Source organism: Anabrus simplex, unplaced genomic scaffold (genome assembly GCF_040414725.1).
Source record: "Anabrus simplex isolate iqAnaSimp1 unplaced genomic scaffold, ASM4041472v1 ctg00000288.1, whole genome shotgun sequence".
NCBI lineage: Eukaryota > Metazoa > Arthropoda > Insecta > Orthoptera > Tettigoniidae > Anabrus > Anabrus simplex.
In genome coordinates, this window is record NW_027130096.1 from 20555 (window position 1) to 48130 (window position 27576).

The following is a 27576-nucleotide window of genomic DNA, read 5'->3' on the forward strand; positions in this document are numbered from 1 at the left end:
TCATACGAACACCTTGGCAAGAGCGTCTGCCCCGGCGGAGGCGATGTAGGCCTTAGAGGGGTGGAAGGCCACGTCATGGATAGACTCATCATTCTTCTTCCTGTGAGCTGTAAACTCCTGGACACACGTCTTAGTCTCTAGGTTCCACAGACGAATAGAACAGTCATGACCTGAGGGAGGAGAAGAGAAAGGGATTAGGGAGGGGGAAATGATCAAAGAGGAGGAGAGCAGGAAGAAGTTAGAGGAAAATGAACAGTAGATGGGCGACAAGGCAGTTCATATAAAGTATACAGCTCTGGTGTCCCCAGGGCTCAGGTCTAGACCATCTCCTGGTCTGGTGTCCCCCAGGGCTCAGTTCTGGGCCCTCTCCTGTTTTATAAAGTGTACAGCTCTGGTGTCCCCCAGGGCTCAGGTCTAGACCATCTCCTGTTCTGGTGTCCCCCAGGGCTCAGTTCTGTGCCCTCTCCTGTTTTATAAAGTGTACAACTCTGGTGTCCCCCAGGGCTCAGTTCTGTGCCCTCTCCTGTTTTATAAAGTGTACAACTCTGGTGTCCCCCAGGGCTCAAGTCTAGGCCCTCTCCTGTTAATAAAGTCTGTCATATCATCACATGCAGAATGACAAGGTATATATCTAGCTGAGTATGTTAGAAATCATTGTTATGGAGAGTTAGCTACTTACTGCCAGACATCAGATAGAGACCATTGGGGTCGACAGCTAGACTGGTAACAGCATCCAGGTGGGCCACCATCGAGTGGACCAGCTTCCCTGAAGAGTTCAAATGGACAACATTTGTTAGGTTAAGCTTTCTGTGTGAAGGTTAAGCTTTCTGAGAGAGCTGTAATTAAAATGTGAATTCATTCCGCTTTTAAAAACATCTATAAAATAAACTGCCATGAGAAACCAAATGGTCAGGTTGAGGTAAAAACCTGGAGGACCGCGAGATTCCACATACTTTCAGATTAATGGAGGACCATGAAGACATTTAGTTTTGTGAGGAAGACACTGTTGGAGTGAAAAACTCATAGAAAGTTTATATGTAGACCAGCAAAATGGCTGTTACCCGTGTTGTTGTCGTAGAACTTGCTGTGTTTGTCCTCTCCAGCGGTGATGGTGATGGGGAGGGTGGGGTGACTCAGCACCTTGTTGATCTGACAGGGGGTACCTGGGGAGAGGAGAGAGAGCTTGTTAGGTCACATCTGGCTCCAAGGACCAGTACATTAATAATATACCAAGGCTTCCAAAACTGGCTTCAAATAGCTTCCTTTACTTTTTAACAAAAAGGTCTGGAGGCTTCCCAAACTCCCTCCCTCCCTACCCGTCTCCCGCAGCAGACTCTAGGCTGAGCACCAGTTGCTGTGTCTCCATGTTGAACAGGCCGATCTGACCGCTGGTGAAAGATGTCACCATGTGGGCGGGGTCACTGGAGACCACGTCCACTGACGAGGGCACGCCAAACTCTGAAGCAGCGAACCATAGTTGTTGATTTCACCACAGAATTTGAATATGATAAACATACAACACAAATGAATCAGCGTAGGATCCTGTTGACATGAATGAGAATGAAGAGTACCTTTACTGCGGAAGGTGACCAGGGCAGGCTTGGTATCGGAGGCGTCCCACAGCCTGACGGTGCCGTCTCCAGAGCAAGACAGGAGTCCTCTGATAAACACCACTGTACACCAGACCCCCACACCGAGTCAGTATGACCACACAGCGCCCCACGCAGGACAGACGGCTCTATTACACACAGGGAGGAGGAGGACATGTTACAGACAGACAGAGAGACAGACAGACAGACAGACAGACACACACACACACACACAAAGACAGAGACACAGACAGAGCACAGCTAGAGAGAACAGAGAGAGAGATAACAGAGAGAGAGAGAGAACAGAGAGAGAGAACACAGAGAGAGAGAACAGAGAGAGAGAACAGAGAGAGAGAGAGAGAGAGAGAACAGAGAGAGAGAGAGAACCGAGAGAGAGAACAGAGAGAAAGAACAGAGAGAACAGAGAGAGAGATAACAGAGAGAGAGAGAACAGAGAGAGAGAACAGAGAGAAAGAACAGAGAGAACAGAGAGAGAGATAACAGAGAGAAAGAACAGAGAGAACAGAGAGAGAGATAACAGAGAGAGAGAGAGAGAGAGAACAGAGAGAGAGAGAGAGAAAACAGAGAGAGAGAGAGAGAGAGAACAGAGAGATAGACAGAGTGAGAGAGATGAGAGAGAGAGAGAACAGAGAGAGAGAACAGAGAGAAAGAACAGAGAGAACAGAGAGAGAGAGAGAGAGATAACAGAGAGAGAGAGAGAACAGAGAGAGAGATAACAGAGAGAGAGAGAGAACAGAGAGAGAGAACAGAGAGAGAGATAACAGAGAGAGAGAGAGAGAGAACAGAGAGAGAGAGAACAGAGAGAGAGAACAGAGAGAGGGAACAGAGAGAGAGAGAGAACAGAGAGAGAGAGAACAGAGAGAAAGAACAGAGAGAACAGAGAGAGAGATAACAGAGAGAGAGAGAACAGAGAGAGAGAACAGAGAGAACAGAGAGAGAGATAACAGAGAGAGAGATAACAGAGAGAGAGAGATAACAGAGAGAGAGAGATAACAGAGAGAACAGAGAGAGAGAGAGATAACAGAGAGAGAGAGATAACAGAGAGAGAGAGATAACAGAGAGAGAGAGAGAGAGATACAGGCAGCCAGCCCTCCATTCTTACCGTATGAATCGTATGGGTCTAGGTTAGGGTTCGGAGTGTTCCAGCTCTGAATGGTGCCGTCCAGCCTCCACTGAAACACTGCTCTCCTGTACTGCTCATCACAACACACAGCACTGCACCCTGGTGGGCCCTGAACGTGTGCATGGGTTCCACATCTACAGAGGCATTCCTGGAGATAAAGACTTAAACACTTTCTACACAATCTGGACTGTATAAAAGGTAACATAGATATCTTGTGAGAGACATTGGTCTCACCATGTTCGGAGTCAATTCCTTTACCATTCAGTAAATTCAGGAAGGAAACTGAAATTCCAACTCTCCCCTGGTGAGAGCAATGTCTCAATGTCTTTAGTGAAGTAGACACTGATTTGGTTAGGGTTAACATTATAGTACTATTAGACAGGGAGTATACATTATAGTACTATTAGACAGGGAGGTTAACATTATAGTACTATTAGACAGGGAGGTTAACATTATAGTACTATTAGACAGGGAGGTTAACATTATAGTACTATTAGACAGGGAGGTTAACATTATAGTACTATTAGACAGGGAGGTTAACATTGAAGTACTATTAGACAGGGAGGTTAACATTATAGTACTATTAGACAGGGAGGTTAACATTATAGTACTATTAGACAGGGAGGTTAACATTATAGTACTATTAGACAGGGAGGTTAACATTATAGTACTATTAGACAGGGAGGTTAACATTATAGTACTATTAGACAGGGAGGTTAACATTATAGTACTATTAGACAGGGAGGTTAACATTATAGTACTATTAGACAGGGAGGTTAACATTATAGTACTATTAGACAGGGAGGTTAACATTACAGTACTATTAGACAGGGAGGTTAACATTATAGTACTATTAGACAGGGAGGTTAACATTATAGTACTATTAGACAGGGAGGTTAACATTATAGTACTATTAGACAGGGAGGTTAACATTACAGTACTATTAGACAGGGAGGTTAACATTATAGTACTATTAGACTGGGAGGTTAACATTATAGTACTATTAGACTGGGAGGGTTAACATTATAGTACTATTAGACAGGGAGGTTAACATTATAGTACTATTAGACAGGGAGGTTAACATTATAGTACTATTAGACAGGGAGGTTAACATTATAGTACTATTAGACAGGGAGGTTAACATTATAGTACTATTAGACAGGGAGGTTAACATTATAGTACTATTAGACAGGGAGGTTAACATTATAGTACTATTAGACAGGGAGGTTAACATTACAGTACTATTAGACAGGGAGGTTAACATTGAAGTACTATTAGACAGGGAGGTTAACATTATAGTACTATTAGACAGGGAGGTTAACATTATAGTACTATTAGACAGGGAGGTTAACATTATAGTACTATTAGACAGGGAGGTTAACATTATAGTACTATTAGACAGGGAGGTTAACATTATAGTACTATTAGACAGGGAGGTTAACATTATAGTACTATTAGACAGGGAGGTTAACATTATAGTACTATTAGACAGGGAGGTTAACATTATAGTACTATTAGACAGGGAGGTTAACATTATAGTACTATTAGACAGGGAGGTTAACATTATAGTACTATTAGACAGGGAGGTTAACATTGAAGTACTATTAGACAGGGAGGGTCAGTCTTACTTCTTGGTGGGGGAAGTCTTCTGCAGGTTCCACATCTTCAGCGTGTGGTCCTCTGAGGCGGTGACTAGAACCGCTTCTACGGGGTGGAACGCCAGACCCTCGGATCCCGTCAAAGTGGCTCCGCAGGGTAAACTTAGGGTTCCACGTCCTCCTCAGGGCATCCTTGTTGTTGGACATCTGAGGGGAAACACCATGGATTATGGGTAGATAAAGTCTAAGTAAACTGCAATCCTTTGCATCCCCCAGGACAGCAGCAGGGCTGTACATCCCCCAGGACAGCAACAGGGCTGTAGTACTGTACATCCCCCAGGACAGCAGCAGGGCTGTAGTACTGTACATCCCCCAGGACAGCAACAGGGCTGTAGTACTGTACATCCCCCAGGACAGCAACAGGGCTGTACATCCCCCAGGACAGCAGCAGGGCTGTAGTACTGTACATCCCCCAGGACAGCAACAGGGCTGTAGTACTGTACATCCCCCAGGACAGCAACAGGGCTGTAGTACTGTACATCCCCCAGGACAGCAGCAGGGCTGTACATCCCCCAGGACAGCAACAGGGCTGTAGTACTGGTACATCCCCCAGGACAGCAACAGGGCTGTAGTACTGTACATCCCCCAGGACAGCAACAGGGCTGTAGTACTGTACATCCCCCAGGACAGCAACAGGGCTGTAGTACTGTACATCCCCCAGGACAGCAACAGGGCTGTAGTACTGTACATCCCCCAGGACAGCAACAGGGCTGTAGTACTGTACATCCCCCAGGACAGCAAACAGGGCTGTAGTACTGTACATCCCCCAGGACAGCAACAGGGCTGTAGTACTGTACATCCCCCAGGACAGCAGCAGGGCTGTACATCCCCCAGGACAGCAACAGGGCTGTAGTACTGTACATCCCCCAGGACAGCAACAGGGCTGTAGTACTGTACATCCCCCAGGACAGCAACAGGGCTGTAGTACTGTACATCCCCCAGGACAGCAACAGGGCTGTAGTACTGTACATCCCCCAGGACAGCAACAGGGCTGTAGTACTGTACATCCCCCAGGACAGCAGCAGGGCTGTACATCCCCCAGGACAGCAACAGGGCTGTAGTACTGTACATCCCCCAGGACAGCAACAGGGCTGTAGTACTGTACATCCCCCAGGACAGCAACAGGGCTGTAGTACTGTACATCCCCCAGGACAGCAACAGGGCTGTAGTACTGTACATCCCCCAGGACAGCAACAGGGCTGTAGTACTGTACATCCCCCAGGACAGCAACAGGGCTGTAGTACTGTACATCCCCCCAGGACAGCAACAGGGCTGTAGTACTGTACATCCCCCAGGACAGCAACAGGGCTGTAGTACTGTACATCCCCCAGGACAGCAACAGGGCTGTACATCCCCCAGGACAGCAGCAGGGCTGTACATCCCCCAGGACAGCAACAGTACTGTGAGAGCACTATAATACTAACCCTAACCTGAAAGCATATTCATTGAGGAAGGTATTGAGTGGACAGACATCGGTAATGTAAAGCACCACAGATCATGTTCTTGGCTAGTGGAGAGTGCAGATTGTATTCCGGGTACCTAAGAGATTCGACTCATGTCGTAGGCCAGACTAACAGCCTCATTAGCTATGCTGAATCCAGCCAGTTCTCCCTCTGCAGTCTTCCTCCTCCCATAGAGGTATATGGATACTTACATCATAGGTCAGACTATCAGCCTCATTAGATACAGTAAGACCAGCTAGCTCTCCCAGGCCCAGTTCAGCCTCCATGTTCACATCAGGACCCAGGATAAAGGCCTTCCCGGAGGAAGGAGGGACCGTCAACACCTCCACTGGAAGAGAAATGGAGACAGTCAATTAATCAATCAACCAATAACCTGCAGGACACTCAAGATGTTAACACTGAGCAAATACATGGTTCCATCTAACAGCCCTAGCCCTGGGTCCAACACCTAGTTTAGACTAGCCCTGGGTCCAACACCTAGTTTAGACTAGCTCTGGGTCCAACACCTAGTTTAGACTAGCTCTGGTCCAACACCTAGTTTAGACTAGCCCTGGGTCCAACACCTAGTTTAGACTAGCCCTGGGTCCAACACCTAGTTTAGACTAGCCCTGGGTCCAACACCTAGTTTAGACTAGCCCTGGGTCCAACACCTAGTTTAGACTAGCTCTGGGTCCAACACCTAGTCTAGACTAGCCCTGGGTCCAGCACCTAGTTTAGACTAGCCCTGGGTCCAACACCTAGTTTAGACTAGCCCTGGGTCCAACACCTAGTTTATACTAGCCCTGGGTCCAACACCTAGTTTAGACTAGCCCTGGGTCCAACACCTAGTTTAGACTAGCTCTGGGTCCAACACCTAGTCTAGACTAGCCCTGGGTCCAGCACCTAGTTTAGACTAGCCCTGGGTCTAACACCTAGTTTAGACTAGCCCTGGGTCCAACACCTAGTTTATACTAGCCCTGGGTCCAACACCTAGTTTATACTAGCCCTGGGTCCAACACCTAGTTTAGACTAGCCCTGGGTCCAACACCTAGTTTAGACTAGCCCTGGGTCCAACACCTAGTTTAGACTAGCCCTGGGTCCAACACCTAGTTTAGACTAGCCCTGGGTCCAACACCTAGTTTAGACTAGCCCTGAGTCCAACACCTCGTTTAGACTAGTGGTCCAACACCTAGTTTAGACTAGCCCTGGGTCCAACACCTAGTGTAGACTAGCCCTGGGTCCAACACCTAGTTTAGACTAGCCCTGCGTCCAACACCTAGTTTAGACTAGCCCTGGGTCCAACACCTAGTTTAGACTAGCCCTGGGTCCAACACCTAGTTTAGACTAGCCCTGGGTCCAACACCTAGTTTAGACTAGCTCTGGGTCCAACACCTAGTCTAGACTAGCCCTGGGTCCAGCACCTAGTTTAGACTAGCCCTGGGTCCAACACCTAGTTTAGACTAGCCCTGGGTCCAACACCTAGTTTATACTAGCCCTGGGTCCAACACCTAGTTTAGACTAGCCCTGGGTCCAACACCTAGTTTAGACTAGCTCTGGGTCCAACACCTAGTCTAGACTAGCCCTGGGTCCAACACCTAGTTTATACTAGCCCTGGGTCCAACACCTAGTTTATACTAGCCCTGGGTCCAACACCTAGTTTAGACTAGCCCTGGGTCCAACACCTAGTTTATACTAGCCCTGGGTCCAACACCTAGTTTATACTAGCCCTGGGTCCAACACCTAGTTTAGACTAGCCCTGGGTCCAACACCTAGTTTAGACTAGCCCTGGGGTCCAACACCTCGTTTAGACTAGTGGTCCAACACCTAGTTTAGAGTAGCCCTGGGTCCAACACCTAGTGTAGACTAGCCCTGGGTCCAACACCTAGTTTAGACTAGCCCTGCGTCCAACACCTAGTTTAGACTAGCCCTGGGTCCAACACCTAGTTTAGACTAGCCCTGGGTCCAACACCTAGTTTAGACTAGCCCTGGGTCCAACACCTAGTTTATACTAGCCCTGGGTCCAACACCTAGTTTAGACTAGCCCTGGGTTCAACACCTCGTTTAGACTAGCCCTGGGTCCAACACCTCGTTTAGACTAGCCTGGGTCCAACACCTCGTTTAGACTAGCCCTGGGTCCAACACCTAGTTTAGACTAGTCCTGGGTCCAACACCTAGTTTAGACTAGCCCTGGGTCCAACACCTAGTTTAGACTAGCCCTGGGTCTAACACCTAGTTTAGACAAGTGGTCCAACAAAGGCAAGGACAGAGGAGCAGTATCTGTCAAAATTAAAGATGTGCACTGGGAAAATTTGTGACCTGTTTCAGGAAACTAGGCGTATGACGCGGGTCCACTACAGGAGAGACGTTGGAACATAAACTTTTTTTTTGAGGGCAGAAATGTCTTCTGGAACATGTGAACTTTCATGTGCCTTAATAACAACCATCTATGCCGTCTGTAAATACGAATACAATGGTTAAATAAGGGGCCTAGTTGGTTTAGCCACAGAAAAATACAGCTGCTTTCTCACTATCCATGATTGGCTGAGATAATGAGTGGGCTGGACATGCCAAGAGATGAGTTTGGATTGGTCTGCCATATAGCGTGCTTCTGTCTATTTGAGTTGGTCAGTATGTGTAGGTAATCCTGTTCGAACTCGGCTTCATATATATATATATATTTTTTTACAGTGTATTAAAACTGTATAAGTGTTGCTCTCCACTTTCTGGAGGACCGAGTTTTTAAATCAGTGGAATTAGAGTCTGATCGCTAAAGAGGTGGAGAAAACATAGGTCTTCGGATTACATCTTCAAACTAAGGGCAACAATGGCAACAGGAGACGCGTCCAACCATGAATGATGTATAAGGGTAAGATAGTCTAGCGAGCTATATTTTCAGATATTACATGTTTCTAATTTTGACAGAAAGAGCCATTTGCTTGGCTAGCTATAGCCTAATGTTAGCTAGTGTCATGACGCTAGCCCTTCCAGCGAATTGGCTAGCAGATATGTTTAACAACCCCCCCACATCCTGTTAGGAGGGGAGGGGGGACAGTTTTACATCTTAACCCCACGTCATAAATTCTATAAAGAGACTCTCCCTGGCCACGCAGTATGGAGAGAGATTTTCACAGTAAGACAAAGAGATTCTCCAATTCTACTCCATCCCAGAATTTGAGAACTGAACAATATTCCTATTCTGGAGAATGTGTAAACGGTCGGTGGAGAAGCCATGACCCGGTCCATTTTGTTTCATGTTTGTGACTACATGAAAGACAATACAGCCACATTACCCTAACTCTGTTTATACAGGTGGCTCAGTTATGAGGTTTCCATCTAATTTGTTTGGTTTGCATTTAATGAGTAAAGATGAAACTATTGCGAAATTATGTAATGTGATGTTAACCTTCTAAATGAAAGAATCGTTTTCATAAGTAAAATATGCTCACTCAGTGGCCACGCCCACGTGAATACGCATTGGTTGGAAATGATGAACCAACCCCTTTTCTACATTTTTATAAGAGCCCCGGTGACCCAATTCATGTCAGACTAAGCCAACCCCAGCGTGAGCTGTGGTTGGGGAATAGTTGAATAGCCACTCTACATAACGAAAAGCCACTCAAGTGCTCACGTTTAAAAGGGCTAATTCTAATATCAACCACACAGGCCAGGAAACGTGGGAGCCAAGGGGTCTGAATAGTTTCTGAATGCACCATATAACGAGAGAGAGAAAGGGACAGAGAGAGAGCTCTACATGTGAAATGGTATGAACTCTGAACTAACTGATGACTCAAGAAGAAGTGAGTCCTATGACAGCCTAACAGACTGCAGCTGGAAAGGTAGTAAATATAGTACGACAACACTGCCGGACGTGGACGACTCTCCAGAGTGAGATGAACCTCTCAGACCACTCTCCAGAGTGAGATGAACCTCTCAAACCACTCTCCAGAGTGAGATGAACCTCTCAGACGACTCTCCAGAGTGAGATGAACCTCTCAGACGACTCTCCAGAGTGAGATGAACCTCTCAGACGACTCTCCAGAGTGAGATGAACCTCTCAGACGACTCTCCAGAGTGAGATGAACCTCTCAGACGAATATCCAGAGTGAGATGAACCTCTCAGACGACTCTCCAGAGTGAGATGAACCTCTCAGACGACTCTCCAGCGTGAGATGAACCTCTCAGACGACTCTCCAGCGTGAGATGAACCTCTCAGACGACTCTCCAGCGTGAGATGAACCTCTCAGACGACTCTCCAGCGTGAGATGAACCTCTCAGACGACTCTCCAACGTGAGATGAACCTCTCAGACGAATCTCCAGAGTGAGATGAACCTCTCAGACGAATCTCCAGAGTGAGATGAACCTCTCAGACGAATCTCCAGAGTGAGATGGACCTCTCAGACAAATCTCCAGAGTGAGATGAACCTCTCAGACGAATCTCCAGAGTGAGATGAACCTCTCAGACGAATCTCCAGAGTGAGATGAACCTCTCAGACGAATCTCCAGAGTGAGATGAACCTCTCAGACGAATCTCCAGAGTGAGATGAACCTCTCAGACCACCCGGAACACTCCACAAAGGACAGGACAAACTCGAGCCTCACATCACCAGCTTTAGGTAAATACAATGCATTGCTTTTCCGAATGAGCGATCGATAGTGGCATATGTATTTATGTGAGAATAGCTTCCCAGGTCCAATAGAGACCCATGTTCCTTAGTCTTCCTTCCCGAAACCCCCGTCTCTTCTCTCTGAATCTATCGTGTTATAGCCCAACTGTTTTTGTTTGGTCCACTAGGGACGGTATTTACTGTATAATGTTATGTATTGTATATTCTGTAATTGTTAAGTTAGTTAGGAAATAAATCATTGAGCAATTGGTGTATGGCTGATTTATAGTAAAGGCTGAGTTCGTGCAGATAACCCAACAATTTCTGACGTTCAGATGACTGAAGAAGGTAAAATAATTAATTAATTAATAGAAGACTAATTGATCAGATATTAAAATATCTGAAAAGTTATATTAGGAAAATTATAAATATGTAATCTGAACATTTTCATTGGTGCCCTGACTTCCTAGTTAATTACATTTACATGATTAGTTTCATCACATAATAATAATCACAGAGATGATAATACTAACAGAGATAATGATACTAAAGACACGACACTAGCTAACATTGAACCTGGTTGGTTAGCTACCTGCAGATTCATGCAGGGCAGTAACATCATGAGTTGTGATTATGGTTCATTGTTTGCCTAGCAAGCTATCTAGCTAACATAGCTGGCTGGCTCGCGAGCTAACATTGCGTGTATGACCTTATTATTCGTATTGCAGAGTCATTTGCTTAGCTAATTATAGCCTGATGTTAGCTAGCTGACATTGAACCTGGTTGGTTAGCTACCTGCAGATTCTTGCAGGATAGTAACGTCATGAGTTGTGATTATGGTTCATTGTTTACCTAGCTAGCTAGCTACATGTCTTAACAAAAGACTCCACCATGCAAGTAACCATTACGGGTGAGTTCATAAATTCAGTCTGGCCATCTACTCCGATTTCAGAGCACTCTCGTCTGAATGTGCCAGAGAGAGCAGAATAACTGCTGAATTTAAAAACGCTCTACACCCGTTGAATATGGCCGGTGTCAGTAAACGTCAGTAAACTCATCAGCATCCAACGCAAAACGCTCTGAACTTGGAATGGACAATCTGACAGCACGGTTACAGTCACCAACACTCTGGATAACATAACAGCCTAACCAGCTCTACTAGGGCGAGTAATGTTCAGTGAGCTGTTCTCTCTCTCTTAGATGTCTGGAAGTAGCTAGCAAGTTAGTACAGAACGGTTTTATCAACCCTTAAAGAGATGGGTGGGGCTAAGGCTTAAGAGGGTGTGAACAATGCTGAATGGGTGTAGACACAGAGGAGCTCTCCAGGAGGTGTACCAAAACATTCAAGGGCCATTTTTCTCAAAAGTGAAGTTACAAATTTATCAACTTTCAAAGCAGAATTACGTTCCCATTGTTCCTCAACTGTAGTGTTTGATACAATACAATACAATTTTTCTAGCTCTGAGTCTCTACTTTTATCCAATGTAAAAAACACCATTTCAAATTTTGCTACATAAGACCGATGTGAGCCGGTCACATATGGTAGTACAGAGACAGGGACAGAGACGGGGACAAAGACAGGGTCAGTACCTTCATCAGTGTTGTTGTCCTGGTGGTGGTCGTTGAGCCTGGGTGCGTTGGAGCGGGACTGGGAAGTAGAGGAGGGTTCTCTGGGATTCATGTCCTCCTGGTCCCTCAGGTTGGCCAACATGTCCTGGAGCTTAGACCGGTTAGGTCCTGAGGGAGGGCAGACAGGGGACAATATAATGTCGGCACAACAGAGGCTGTGTCCCAAACGGCAGCCCTATGTGCCCTGGTGAAAAGAAGAGCACTAGAAAGGGAACCAGGTGCCATTTGGGATACAAGCAGAGAGAACTTGGCTTGGAAAGGTAGTACCTGTCCCCTCCCCCGAACACACTTCCTGAATACTCACCACACGAACATCAAAAAATGAACAAAATAGAATTTGACAAAAAAAAGTGCAAGAAAGATTTTGGAAAGAAAAGAATGGCGACAGGCTGTAGTGATCAGAGGATGAATCTGGACAGAATAATGTCAATGGAGAGAGGATAGAGACTGATACTTAAGTAGGAAAATGGGACTGAGCATCGGTCTTGTTTTGTATCATGACATCAACTTAAATAGTCTCGTCTTTCAAGGTTGCAGAGTTGATTCTAAGTGCTGTTTATGCCCAACCGTCACATCTATGAGACTCTAGGAGAAGATGGGAATGTTGAGTGCAATATGATACAATCAGGGTTTGATTCCTTGTCTTCTATAAGACTCTGTGTTGTTGTCTGTTCACACTGCTATGCTTTATCTTGGCCAGGTCGCAGTTGTAAATGAGAACTTGTTCTCAACTAGCCTACCTGGTTAAATAAAGGTGAAATTTAAATAAAATAAAAAAAACTCTACTAGAAGATGGGTGTGTTGAGTGCAATATGATTCCTTGATTCCTTGTCTTCTATAAGACTCTACTAGAAGATGGGTGTGTTGAGTGCAATATGATTCAATCAGGGTTTGATTCCTTGTCTTCTACAATACTCTACTAGAAGATGGGTGTGTTGAGTGCAATATGATTCAATCAGGGTTTGATTCCTTGTCTTCTATGAGACTCTACTAGAAGATGGGAATGTTGAGTGCAATATGATTCAGTCAGGGTTTGATTCCTTGCAGACTAACTCCAATAGAGGTTCTATAGACTGCATTAAGACAGACAATGATAATATACATGGGGAATGATACACTAGCTAGCAGTGAACAAATGGATATCTAAACTAGAGACAGAACAGAATGGAGCATTGAAGGAAATGAAGGAATAACTAAACAGATACACAGACAATGTTTACACAAGAGTCAGAATATAGAGAGTTGAAGACAGAGATATGGAATTAAGGGAGTTGAATACAGAGTTATGGAATTAAGGGAGTTGAAGACAGAGTTGAAGACAGAGCTATGAAAGAGCAGCCACAGTAAAAGAACAAGATGCTTGTTCTTGATATAAGGCTTTTGTTTATATTTCTTTTACTCTACAGAGAGAGAAGAGGAAGAGGAGGCATCGAGAGAGGACTTTACTCTGCCCTACTTTTTTCCCCTTGCGTTCCTTCCTGTACTCCTCTTTGAGTTTGGATATCAGACCCTGGTCCATGTCCCAGGCCCCTGACATGGCAGTCTGCTGCTCCTCCTCTACAGGGGGACAAAACCAGAGCGATAGGAGAGGCTGTCCAGGATCTAGATATGACCAGGAATGAAGCAGCAACCAATTCCTACTGTCCAGGAGGATTTACCCTGGTCTTGGATAGTCCCTCCAGTAACTAGCCACTAAGCCCAGATACTATTTAAATAGTTATAAAGGAGTTGAAAGGGAAGGAGAATACCCCAAGGAGTGTAGACCTTTAGGAGTCACAAGGAGCTCAGAGACCCCCCCCCCCCCCCACATGGACAAGTCACTGTGGAGACAAACCTTAACCAAAACCACTCTGTCCATCTTTCGATCTTTCTTTTTATAAATCTTTCTTTCTTGCAATCTTTCTAATCCATTTTCCAGGTTTTGGTTAAAATAAAAACTGTATGGTTCACAAAGCATGTGACAAAATGGTCAATTCCTTTCAAAGACCAACATTGAGTCACTGATGTGATCTTCCTGTCTGGGTTGGCGCCCCCCCTTGGGTTGTGCCGTGGAGGAGATCTTTGTGGGCTATACTCGGCCTTGTCTCAGGATGGTAAGTTGGTGGTTGAAGATATCCCTCTAGTGGTGTGGGGGCTGTGCTTTGGCAAAGTGGGTGGGGTTATATCCTTCCTGTTTGGCCCTGTATCATCGGGTATCATCGGATGGGGCCACAGTGTCTCCTGACCCCTCCTGTCTCTGCCTCCAGTATTTATGCTGCAGTAGTTTATGTGTTGGGGGGCTAGGGTCAGTTAGTTATATCTGGAGTACTTCTCCCTGTCCTATCCTTTGTCATGTGTGAATTTAAGTGTGCTCTCTCTAATTCTCTCTTTCGGAGGACCTGAGCCCTAGGACCATGCCTCAGGACTACCTGACATGATGACTCCTTGCTGTCCCCAGTCCACCTGGCTGTGCTGCTGCTCCAGTTTCAACTGTTCTGCCAGTGATTATTATTATTTGACCATGCTGGTCATTTATGAACATTTGAACATCTTGACCATGTTTTGTTATAATCTCTACCCGGCACAGCCAGAAGAGGACTGGCCACCCCACATAGCCTGGTTCCTCTCTAGGTTTCTTCCTAGGTTTTGGCCTTTCTAGGGAGTTTTCCTAGCCACCGTGCTTCTACACCTGCATTGCTTGCTGTTTGGGGTTTTAGGCTGGGTTTCTGTACAACACTTTGAGATACCAGCTGATGTACGAAGGGCTATATAAATACATTTGAACACAGAGGTGGAAAAGACAGGCTACAGAGGGGTAGAGACAGGCTACAGAGGGGTACAGACAGGCTACAGAGGGGTAGAGACCAGGCTACAGAGGGGTAGAGACAGGCTACAGAGGGGTAGAGACAGGCTACAGAGGGGTAGAGACAGGCTACAGAGGGGTAGAGACAGGCTACAGAGGGGTAGAGACAGGCTACAGAGGGGTACAGACAGGCTACAGAGGGGTAGAGACAGGCTACAGAGGGGTACAGACAGGCTACAGAGGGGTAGAGACAGGCTACAGAGGGGTAGAGACAGGCTACAGAGGGGTAGAGACAAGTAATACGTCTAAAGTAATGAGTTGGTGGATTATGGTGATGGACATCAAATCTCTATCAACAATCTGCAATCTGTTTGAACAAAAAACACCAGAGAAAAATAACAGAAAAATGGCATGAAATGAAACAATCAATTATATAATAGTTAGTGTGTGTAAAATAATGAATATGTGGTATTTAAGGTAGTAAATACAAGTGATCTGCAGTTATTCATTTAAAACACTACAGTCTACCAGGTTGACAGTGACCTGACCACTACAGTCTACCAGGTTGACAGTGACCTGACCACTACAGTCTACCAGGTTGACAGTGACCTGAACACTACAGTCTACCAGGTTGACAGTGACCTGAACACTACAGTCTAGCAGGTTGACAGTGACCTGAACACTACAGTCTACCAGGTTGACAGTGACCTGAACACTACAGTCTAACAGGGTGTTGGTTGACAGTGACCTGAACACTAGTCTACCAGGGTGTTGGTTGACAGTGACCTGAACACTACAGTCTACCAGGGTGTTGGTTGACAGTGACCTGAACACTAGTCTACCAGGGTGTTGGTTGACAGTGACCTGAACACTACAGTCTACCAGGTTGACAGTGACCTGAACACTACAGTCTACCAGGTTGAAAGTGACCTGAACACTACAGTCTACCAGGTTGACAGTGACCTGACCACTACAGTCTACCAGGTTGACAGTGACCTGACCACTACAGTCTACCAGGTTGACAGTGACCTGACCACTACAGTCTCCCAGGTTGACAGTGACCTGAACACTACAGTCTACCAGGTTGACAGTGACCTGAACACTACAGTCTACCAGGGTGTTGGTTGACAGTGACCTGAACACTACAGTCTACCAGGGTGTTGGTTGACAGTGACCTGAACACTACAGTCTAACAGGGTGTTGGTTGACAGTGACCTGAACACTACAGTCTACCAGGGTGTTGGTTGACAGTGACCTGAACACTACAGTCTACCAGGGTGTTGGTTGACAGTGACCTGAACACTACAGTCTACCAGGGTGTTGGTTGACAGTGACCTGAACACTACAGTCTACCAGGGTGTTGGTTGACAGTGACCTGAACACTACAGTCTACCAGGGTGTTGGTTGACAGTGACCTGAACACTACAGTCTACCAGTGTGTTGGTTGACAGTGACCTGAACACTACAGTCTACCAGGGTGTTGGTTGACAAGTGACCTGAACACTACAGTCTACCAGTGTGTTGGTTGACAGTGACCTGAACACTACAGTCTACCAGTGTGTTGGTTGACAGTGACCTGAACACTAGTTTACCAGGGTGTTGGTTGACAGTGACCTGAACACTAGTCTACCAGGGTACTAATATTTTAGTCAGAGGGACAGGTTTTAACCTTGTTTATTTACTTGTGTAACTCACCCCAGTTGGTCCGTTCCCTGCGCTGCGGGACTCAGGTGATGTGTCCATATCATCTGGACTAGACAGGAAGTCAAAGCCCTTCAGTGCATCCTCAGTGTCTGGGTCCTCACTTGTGTCCATACTGGTGGACAGGGCAGATGATGGCTTCTTCCTCACTATCTAAGGGGCAGAGACAGGGACATTGAGGCATATTGTGACTGCCAGCAGACAGAAATCCATTCTGATATTGTCAGATCAGTTCTGTTAATTGACTGATATTATCATGAACTTCAGAAGGAAAACGATTTAGCTAAGCGTTTGTCTGTGTGTGTCTGATGCATGTCTGTGTGTGTGTCTGATGCATATCTGTGTGTGTGTGTGATGCATGTCTGTGTGTGTGTGTGATGCATATCTGTGTGTGTGTGATGCATGTCTGTGTGTGTGTGATGCATATCTGTGTGTGTGTGTGTGTGCACCTTACCGTCCCTGTAGGTCCTGTCCGTTCCATGATAGTCCTGTCATTCCCTGAACCGTCTTCATCATCATCTTCATCACTGTAGTCAGCTGCAGAGCTTTCTATGAACCTGAAGGCCTCCTGCACAACACTGGACTCAGATTGCTCTGTCTTCCTGCTCTCACACACACACACACACACACACACACACACACACACACACACACACACACACACACACACACACACACACACACACACACACACACACACACAGTGGTTCACTCTTCCAGAGGCAACACGGACCTAGCTGTCCTAACAATATCAAGGCAGTTTTTTAGGTTGGGGCCAGCCTGATCCACCATCTTGACCTCTCCATCTTACATATCCGTTTCTCTAGGTTGGGGCCATAGAAATAGAATGACTAGAATTCTATTATTGGTCTGAGGTATTTTCTCCCTTCTAGTAATGCTATCATTGGCACCATCCTGTGGGGGCACCATCCTGCGGGGGCACCATCCTGCGGGGGCACCATCCTGCGGGGGCACCATCCTGCGGGGGCACCATCCTGCGGGGGCACCATCCTGCGGGGGCACCATCCTGCGGGGGTACCATCCTGCGGGGGCACCATCCTGTGTGTGTATTGACAGTGAGGTGTGTTAACTTACCCTCCTCTGGTGCGGGTGTCTGTTCCGTTGGCCGTCCTCTCCACAGGGCCCCCTCCGTCTCCGGCCAGACACAGCAGGGTTTGTACCCTGCGAGACTTCACATCCAGGATGGTGTCTGCGTAACCCACCTCCTGGAGATACCTGGACAAATTAGACAGGCTGTGTGAGTGTTTTTTAGTCCCAGGAGGAGCTTGTCCCTACGCCTCCCACTACTGTCAGTTGAGTCAGACCTGCGGGGAGAGAAAGATGCACACAACATGACACAGGAGAGGAGACAGAGCCTTCGGGTCTGGTGAAGATCTCCTTTAAATCAGGACATATATATTTATATTATAGATTTATATTTCCTCCAATCAAACCTGCTGACAGAGAGAAAGACAGACAACCAGCATCATTAGACTGGTGTCCTCTAACACATAACCATCTCAGCTGTGTTGAAGACAGACAACCAGCATCATTAGACTGGTGTCCTCTAACACATAACCATCTCAGCTGTGTTGAAGACAGACAACCAGCATCATTAGACTGGTGTCCTCTAACACATAACCATCTCAGCTGTGTTGAAGACAGACAACCAGCATCATTAGACTGGTGTCCTCTAACACATAACCATCTCAGCTGTGTTGAAGACAGCTAGTAAACTGGCACTCTGTAATGAGTTACTACAATAACAACAGTGTATGTCTGTCTGTCTGTCTGTCTGTCTGTCTGTCTGTCTGTCTGTCTGTCTGCTAGTCAAATCAAAATATACTGCTGAATACAACAGGTGTAGTAGACCTTACAGTGAAATGCTGAATACAAGAGGTGTAGTAGACCTTACAGTGAAATGCTGAATACAACAGGTGTAGTAGACCTTACAGTGAAATGCTGAATACAAGAGGTGTAGTAGACCTCACAGTGAAATGCTGAATACAACAAGTGTAGTAGACCTTACAGTGAAATGCTGAATACAACAGGTGTAGTAGACCTTACAGTGAAATGCTGAATACAACAGGTGTAGTAGACCTTACAGTGAAATGCTGAATACAACAGGTGTAGTAGACCTTACAGTGAAATGCTGAATACAACAGGTGTAGTAGACCTCACAGTGAAATGCTGAATACAACAGGTGTAGTAGACCTTACAGTGAAATGCTGAATACAACAGGTGTAGTAGACCTTACAGTGAAATGCTGAATACAACAGGTGTAGTAGACCTTACAGTGAAATGCTGAATACAACAGGTGTAGTAGACCTTACAGTGAAATGCTGAATACAACAGGTGTAGTAGACCTTACAGTGAAATGCTGAATACAACAGGTGTAGTAGACCTCACAGTGAAATGCTGAATACAACAGGTGTAGTAGACCTGACAGTGAAATGCTGAATACAACAGGTGTAGTAGACCTTACAGTGAAATGCTGAATACAACAGGTGTAGTAGACCTCACAGTGAAATGCTGAATACAACAGGTGTAGTAGACCTCACAGTGAAATGCTGAATACAACAGGTGTAGTAGACCTTACAGTGAAATGCTGAATACAACAGGTGTAGTAGACCTTACAGTGAAATGCTGAATACAACAGGTGTAGTAGACCTTACAGTGAAATGCTGAATACAACAGGTGTAGTAGACCTCACAGTGAAATGCTGAATACAACAGGTGTAGTAGACCTTACAGTGAAATGCTGAATACAACAGGTGTAGTAGACCTCACAGTGAAATGCTGAATACAACAGGTGTAGTAGACCTTACAGTGAAATGCTGAATACAACAGGTGTAGTAGACCTTACAGTGAAATGCTGAATACAACAGGTGTAGTAGACCTTACAGTGAAATGCTGAATACAACAGGTGTAGTAGACCTTACAGTGAAATGCTGAATACAACAGGTGTAGTAGACCTTACAGTGAAATGCTGAATACAACAGGTGTAGTAGACCTTACAGTGAAATGATGAATACAACAGGTGTAGTAGACCTTACAGTGAAATGCTGAATACAACAGGTGTAGTAGACCTCACAGTGAAATGCTGAATACAACAGGTGTAGTAGACCTTACAGTGAAATGCTGAATACAACAGGTGTAGTAGAACCTTACAGTGAAATGCTGAATACAACAGGTGTAGTAGACCTTACAGTGAAATGCTGAATACAACAGGTGTAGTAGACCTTACAGTGAAATGCTGAATACAACAGGTGTAGTAGACCTTACAGTGAAATGCTGAATACAACAGGTGTAGTAGACCTTACAGTGAAATGCCGATTACAACAGGTGTAGTAGACCTTACAGTGAAATGCTGAATACAACAGTGCAGTTTAAAAAAAATATGGATAAGAGATAAAAGTAACAAGTAATTAAAGAGCAGTAGTAAAAAAATAACAATATAAACAGGGGGTACCGGTACAGAGTCAATGTGCGGAGATACTGGTTAGTTGAGGTCATATGTACATGAAGATAGAGTTATTTGTGTGACTCTGCATAGATAACAACAGAGAATAGCAGTGGTGTGGAGAGAGGAGGGGGGCAATGCAAATAGTCTGGGTAGCCATTTGGTTAGATGTTCAGGAGTCTTATGGCTTGGGGGTAGAAGCTGTTTAGAAACCTTTTGGACCTAGACTTGGCACTCCGGTACCGCTTGCCCTGCAAAGGCAGAAAGAACAGTCTATGATTAGGGTGGCTGGAGTCTTTGACAATTTTTAGGGCCTTCCTCTGACACCGCCTGGAATAGAGGTCCTGGATGGCAGGAAGCTTGGCCCCAGTGATGTACTGGGTCGTACGCACTACGCTCTGTAGTGCCTTGCGGTCGGATGCCGAGCGGTTGCCATACCAGGTAGTGATGCAACCCGTTAGGATGCTCTCGATGGTGCAGCTGTAGAACCTTTTGAGGATCTAAGGACCCATGCCAAATCTTTTCAGTCTCCTGAGGGGGAATTGGTTTTGTCGTAACCTCTTCATGAGTGTCTTGGTGTGTTTGGACCATGTTAGTTTGTTGGTGATGTGGACACTAAGGAACTTGAAATGCTCAACCTGCTCCACTACAGCCCTTGAGAAGGGGGGCGTGCTCGGCCCTCCTTTTTCTGTAGACCACAATCATCTCCTTTGTCTTGATCATGTTGAGGGAGAGGTTGTTGTCCTGGCACCACACGGCCAGGTCTCTGACCTCCTCCCTATAGGCTGTCTCGTTGTTGTCGGTGATCAGGCTGTTGTGTCATCGGCAAATTTAATGATGGTGTTGGAGTCGTGCAGTCATGAGTGAACAGGTAGTACAGGAGGGGGCTGAGCACGCACCCCTGAGGGGCCCCTGTGTTGAGGATCAGCATGGCGGATGTGTTGTTACCTACCCTTACCACCTGGGGGCAGCCCGTAAGGAAGTCCAGGATCCAGTTGCAGAGGGAGGTGTTTAGTCCCAGGGTCTTTAGCTTAGTGATGAGTTTTGTGGGCACTATGGTGTTGAACGCTGAGCTGTTGTCAATGAATAGCATTCTAACATAGGTGTTCCTTTTGTCCAGGTGGGAAAGGGCAGTGTGGAGCGCAAAAGAGACAGCATCATCTGTGGATCTGTTGGGGCAGTATGCAAATTGGAGTGGGCCTAGGGTTTCTGGGATAATGGTGTTGATGTGAGCTATGACCAGCCTTTCAACGCACTTCATGGCTACAGACGTGAGTGCTACGGGTCGGTAGTCATTTAGGCAGGTTATCTTGATGTTCTTGGGCAAAGGGACTATGGTGGTCTGCTTGTTGGTATTAAAGACTCGGACAGGGAGAGGTTGGAAATGTCAGTGAAGACACTTGCTAGTTGGTCAGCGCATGCTTAGAGTACAAGTCTTGGTAATCCGTCTGGCCCTGCAGTCTTATGAATGTTGACCTGATGAATGATGACCTTGTTTCCAGGGTTAGTGGTATGGTATAGTAAGTAACTCACTGTCTGAGGAGCTGACGGCCTTGTTTCCAGGACAACTGGTTGTTCAAGGACCCAGGAGTCTCATTCTCAATCACCTCGTCTGTGGACAGAGAAACACAGAGAAACATGCTGAGCAACTATCACATAAACATCAACCACAACACAACATCACACAGTGACAGAAACATCAACCCCAACACAACATCACACAGTGACAGAAACATCAACCCCAATATCACACAGTGACAGAAACATCAACCACAGCATCACACAGTGACAGAAACATCAACCCCAACATCACACAGTGACATAAACATCAACCACAACATCACACAGTGACAGAAACATCAACCCCAACATCACACAGTGAGAGAGAAACATCAACCACAACATCACACAGTGAGAGAGAAACATCAACCACAACATCACACAGTGACAGAAACATCAACCACAACATCACACAGTGAGAGAGAAACATCAACCACAACATCACACAGTGAGAGAGAAACATCAACCACAACATCACACAGTGACAGAAACATCAACCACAACATCACACAGTGACAGAAACATCAACCACAACATCACACAGTGACAGAAACATCAACCACAGAATCACACAGTGACAGAAACATCAACCCCAACATCACACAGTGACAGAAACATCAACCACAACATCACACAGTGACAGAAACATCAACCACAACATCACACAGTGACAGAAACATCAACCACAACATCACACAGTGACAGAAACATCAACCACAGAATCACACAGTGACAGAAACATCAACCCCAACATCACACAGTGACAGAAACATCAACCACAACATCACACAGTGACAGAAACATCAACCACAACATCACACAGTGACAGAAACATCAACCCCAACATCACACAGTGAGAGAGAAACATCAACCACAACATCACACAGTGACAGAAACATCAACCACAACATCACACAGTGACAGAAACATCAACCACAACATCACACAGTGACAGAAACATCAACCACAACATCACACAGTGACAGAAACATCAACCACAACATCACACAGTGAGAGAGAAACATCAACCACAACATCACACAGTGACAGAAACATCAACCACAACATCACACAGTGAGAGAGAAACATCAACCACAACATCACACAGTGACAGAAACATCAACCACACCATCACACAGTGACAGAAACATCAACCACAACATCACACAGTGAGAGAGAAACATCAACCCCAACATCACACAGTGAGAGAGAAACATCAACCACAACATCACACAGTGACAGAAACATCAACCACAACATCACACAGTGAGAGAAACATCAACCACAACATCACACAGTGACAGAAACATCAACCCCAACATCACAAAGTGAGAGAGAAACATCAACCACAACATCACACAGTGAGAGAGAAACATCAACCACAACATCACACACTGAGAGAGAAACATCAACCACAACACAACTCCACTGTACATCGTGGTCTTATTCTTCTTAGAAGCCTGTTTCATCTATGGCTTCTTATCATGAGTTCATTAGAGCCGTTCCATGGGTATAGACATTCAAGTAGAAGCCAGAGAGACTTCTCCATGTAGGAGAACTTCCATTAAGGCCCAGCACTAAGGTGTTAGCGGCAGTGTTAAGGTGTTAGCGGGCGGCGCTAAGGTGTTAGCGGCAGTGTTAAGGTGTTAGCGGGTGGCGCTAAGGTGTTAGCGGTAGCACTAAGGTGTTAGCGGGCAGCACTAAGGTGTTAGCGGGCAGCACTAAGGTGTTAGCGGGCAGCACTAAGGTGTTAGCGGGCAGCACTAAGGTTTTAGCGGCAGCACTAAGGACCGCTACTTCTTTAACAGGCATTCTCTCTTTACTGTGTCACCACCATGCTCCATGCTAGGTACAAGGACCGCTACTTCTTTAACAGGCATTCTCTCTTTACTGTGTCGCCACCATGCTCGATGTTAGGTACAAGGACCGCTACTTCTTTAACAGGCATTCTCTCTGAGCCTCTTTACTGTGTCACCACCATGCTCGATGCTAGGTACAAGGACCGCTACTTCTTTAACAGGCATTCTCTCTTACTGTGTCACCACCATGCTCGATGCTAGGTACAAGGACCGCTACTTCTTTAACAGGCATTCTCTCTTTACTGTGTCACCACCATGCTCGATGCTAGGTACAAGGACCGCTACTTCTTTAACAGGCATTCTCTCTTTACTGTGTCTCCACCATGCTCGATGCTAGGTACAAGGACCACTACTTCTTTAACAGGCATTCTCTCTTTACTGTGTCTCCACCATGCTCGATGCTAGGTACAAGGACCACTACTTCTTTAACAGGCATTCTCTCTTTACTGTGTCTCCACCATGCTCGATGCTAGGTACAAGGACCGCTACTTCTTTAACAGGCATTCTCTCTTTACTGTGTTGTCACCATGCTCGATGCTAGGTACAAGGACCGCTACTTCTTTACAGGCATTCTCTCTTTACTGTGTCTCCACCATGTTCGATGCTAGGTACAAGGACCGCTACTTCTTTAACAGGCATTCTCTCTGAGCCTCTTTACTGTGTCACCACCATGCTCGATGCTAGGTACAAGGACCGCTACTTCTTTAACAGGCATTCTCTCTGAGCCTCTTTACTGTGTCTCCACCATGCTCGATGTTAGGTACAAGGACTGCTACTTCTTTAACAGGCATTCTCTCTTTACTGTGTCGCCACCATGCTCGATGCTATGTACAAGGACCACTACTTCTTTAACAGGCATTCTCTCTTTACTGTGTCTCCACCATGCTAGATGCTAGGTACAAGGACTGCTACTTCTTGAACAGGCATTCTATCTGAGCCTCTTTACTGTGTCACCACCATGCTCGATGCTAGGTACAAGGACCACTACTTCTTTAACAGGCATTCTCTCTTTACTGTGTCGCCACCCTGCTCCATGCTAGGTACAAGGACCGCTACTTCTTTAACAGGCATTCTATCTGAGCCTCTTTACTGTGTCGCCACCATGCTCGATGCTAGGTACAAGGACCGCTACTTCTTTAACAGACATTCTCTCTTTACTGTGTTGCCACCATGCTCGATGCTAGGTACAAGGACCGCTACTTCTTTAACAGGCATTCTCTCTGAGCCTCTTTACTGTGTCACCACCATGCTCGATGTTAGGTACAAGGACCACTACTTCTTTAACAGGCATTCTCTCTAAGCCTCTTTACTGTGTCACCACCATGCTGGATGCTAGGTACAAGGACCGCTACTTCTTTAACAGGCATTCTCTCTTTACTGTGTCACCACCATGCTCCATGCTAGGTACAATGACCGCTACTTCTTTAACAGGCATTCTCTCTGAGCCTCTTTACTGTGTCACCACCATGCTGGATGCTAGGTACAAGGACCGCTACTTCTTTAACAGACATTCTCTCTTTACTGTGTCTCCACCATGCTCGATGCTAGGTACAAGGACCGCTACTTCTTTAACAGGCATTCTATCTGAGCCTCTTTACTGGGTCGCCACCATGCTCGATGTTAGGTACAAGGACCTCTACTTCTTTAACAGGCATTCTCTCTTTACTGTGTCACCACCATGCTCGATGTTAGGTACAAGGACCGCTACTTCTTTAACAGGCATTCTCTCTTTACTGTGTTGCCACCATGCTCGATGCTAGGTACAAGGACCGCTACTTCTTTAACAGGCATTCTCTCTTTACTGTGTCGCCACCATGTTCAATGCTAGGTACAAGGACCGCTACTTCTTTAACAGGCATTCTCTCTAAGCCTCTTTACTGTGTCACCACCATGCTCGATGTTAGGTACAAGGACCACTACTTCTTTAACAGGCATTCTCTCTGAGCCTCTTTACTGTGTCTCCACCATGCTCGATGCTAGGTACAAGGACCGCTACTTCTTTAACAGGCATTCTCTCTTTACTGTGTCGCCACCATGCTAGATGTTAGGTACAAGGACCGCTACTTCTTTAACAGGCATTCTCTCTTTACTGTGTTGCCACCATGCTCGATGCTAGGTACAAGGACCGCTACTTCTTTAACAGGCATTCTCTCTTTACTGTGTTGCCACCATGCTAGATGCTAGGTACAAGGACCGCTACTTCTTTAACAGGCATTCTCTCTGAGCCTCTTTACTGTGTCGTCACCATGCTCGATGCTAGGTACAAGACCCGCTACTTCTTTAACAGGCATTCTCTCTGAGCCTCTTTACTGTGTCACCACCATGCTCGATGTTAGGTACAAGGACCACTACTTCTTTAACAGACATTCTCTCTTTACTGTGTCACCACCATGCTCGATGCTAGGTACAAGGACCACTACTTCTTTAATAGGCATTCTCTCTTTACTGTGTCACCACCATGCTCGATGTTAGGTACAAGGACTGCTACTTCTTTAACAGGCATTCTCTCTGAGCCTCTTTACTGTGTCACCACCATGCTCGATGTTAGGTACAAGGACCACTACTTCTTTAACAGGCATTCTCTCTGAGCCTCTTTACTCAACTGGACAATAAGGAAACGGACACAGTGACGGTGCGTACCGAGGAAGAGAGGCCACGGACAGACATGGCTGGACAAGATGGAAACGGACACAGTGACAGTGTGCACCAAGGAAGAGAGGCCACGGACAGACATGGCTGGACAAGAAGGAAACGGACACAGTGACAGTGAAGAGGAAGAGAGGCCACGGACAGACATGGCTGGACAAGATGGAAACGGACACAGTGACAGTGCGTACCGAGGAAGAGAGGCCACGGACAGACATGGCTGGACAAGATGGAAACGGACACAATGACAGTGCAGAGGAAGAGAGGCCACGGACAGACATGGCTGGACAAGATGGAAACGGACACAGTGACAGTGAAGAGGAAGAGAGACCACGGACAGACATGGATGGACAAGATGGAAACGGACACAGTGACAGTGCAGAGGAAGAGAGGACACGGACAGAGAGCTGAAACATCACTGTTTGACATGTATGATGAAATCCTGGTTGAGAACGAAACGACTGAACAACAAAACAGCACAGCAAGTAAGTGAAAGAAATTTTTTTTGATGATGTTTCACTGGTAATGGGGACATACGTAAATGGAAACAAAATAACTTTTTGGTCAGTGTGGTGTGAGTGTGTAACCTTTATGTAACAAGTCAGTTAAGAACAAATTCTTATTTACAATGACGGCCTACCCGGACGACGTTGGGCCAATTGTGTGCCGCCCTATGGGACTCCCAATCACGGCCGGATGTGATACAGCCTGGTTTCAAACCAGGGACTGTAGTGACGCCTCTTGCACTGAGATGCAGTGCCTTAGACCGCTGCGTGCATGTGTGTGTGTGTGTTAACTATACTAGAATGCTTAACAGGCCGCAACATTTTTTTATAAATCGATATTGGTTTAATTTTGTCAAGGAAAATATCGGATATCGGTATCGGCCAAAAATGTAATATCGGTGCATCCCTACTTGGTAATTTAGGAGAGAGGGGAGAGGAGAAGAGAGAGACGTGCCTAATTTAGGCACATGAACACGCACACCACGACACACACACCCCGACACACACACACCCCGACACACACACACCCCGACACACACACACCCCGACACACACACACCCCGACACACACACACCCCGACACCTCTCCGGTTCATCAACACTTCCAGAGAGCTGATGCTTTGAACAGACAGAACAGGCTGTATCTTATGAATAAAGATGATGAATGATGAGGAGGACACATCCCTAAAGACAGGAGGGAATCAGAACATGGAGACCAATAGGACACATCCCTAAAGACAGGAGGGAATCAGAACATGGAGACCATCAGAGAGAGTGTTGGTACACATACATGGTGAAACTATTGGATAAGACATGTGTAAAAGTCTACACAGCCAGACAGGATTCAGGTATGTGAATGCTGCATTCTCTAGGATTTAGTACCGCCATAGAAGAAGAGGTCGTGTGTAAGTTGTCCTACCGTAGTCATAGCTGGGAGGTTTCACGTCTCCTTGGTTCAACTCCGTTCCATATTTTAACTTGTGGTACTTGGAC

General features: G+C 46.0%; 1 pseudogene; it reads right to left on the reverse strand.

The window, feature by feature from the left end:
* LOC137503682 (striatin-like) lies at positions 1-27576 on the reverse strand (annotated as a pseudogene).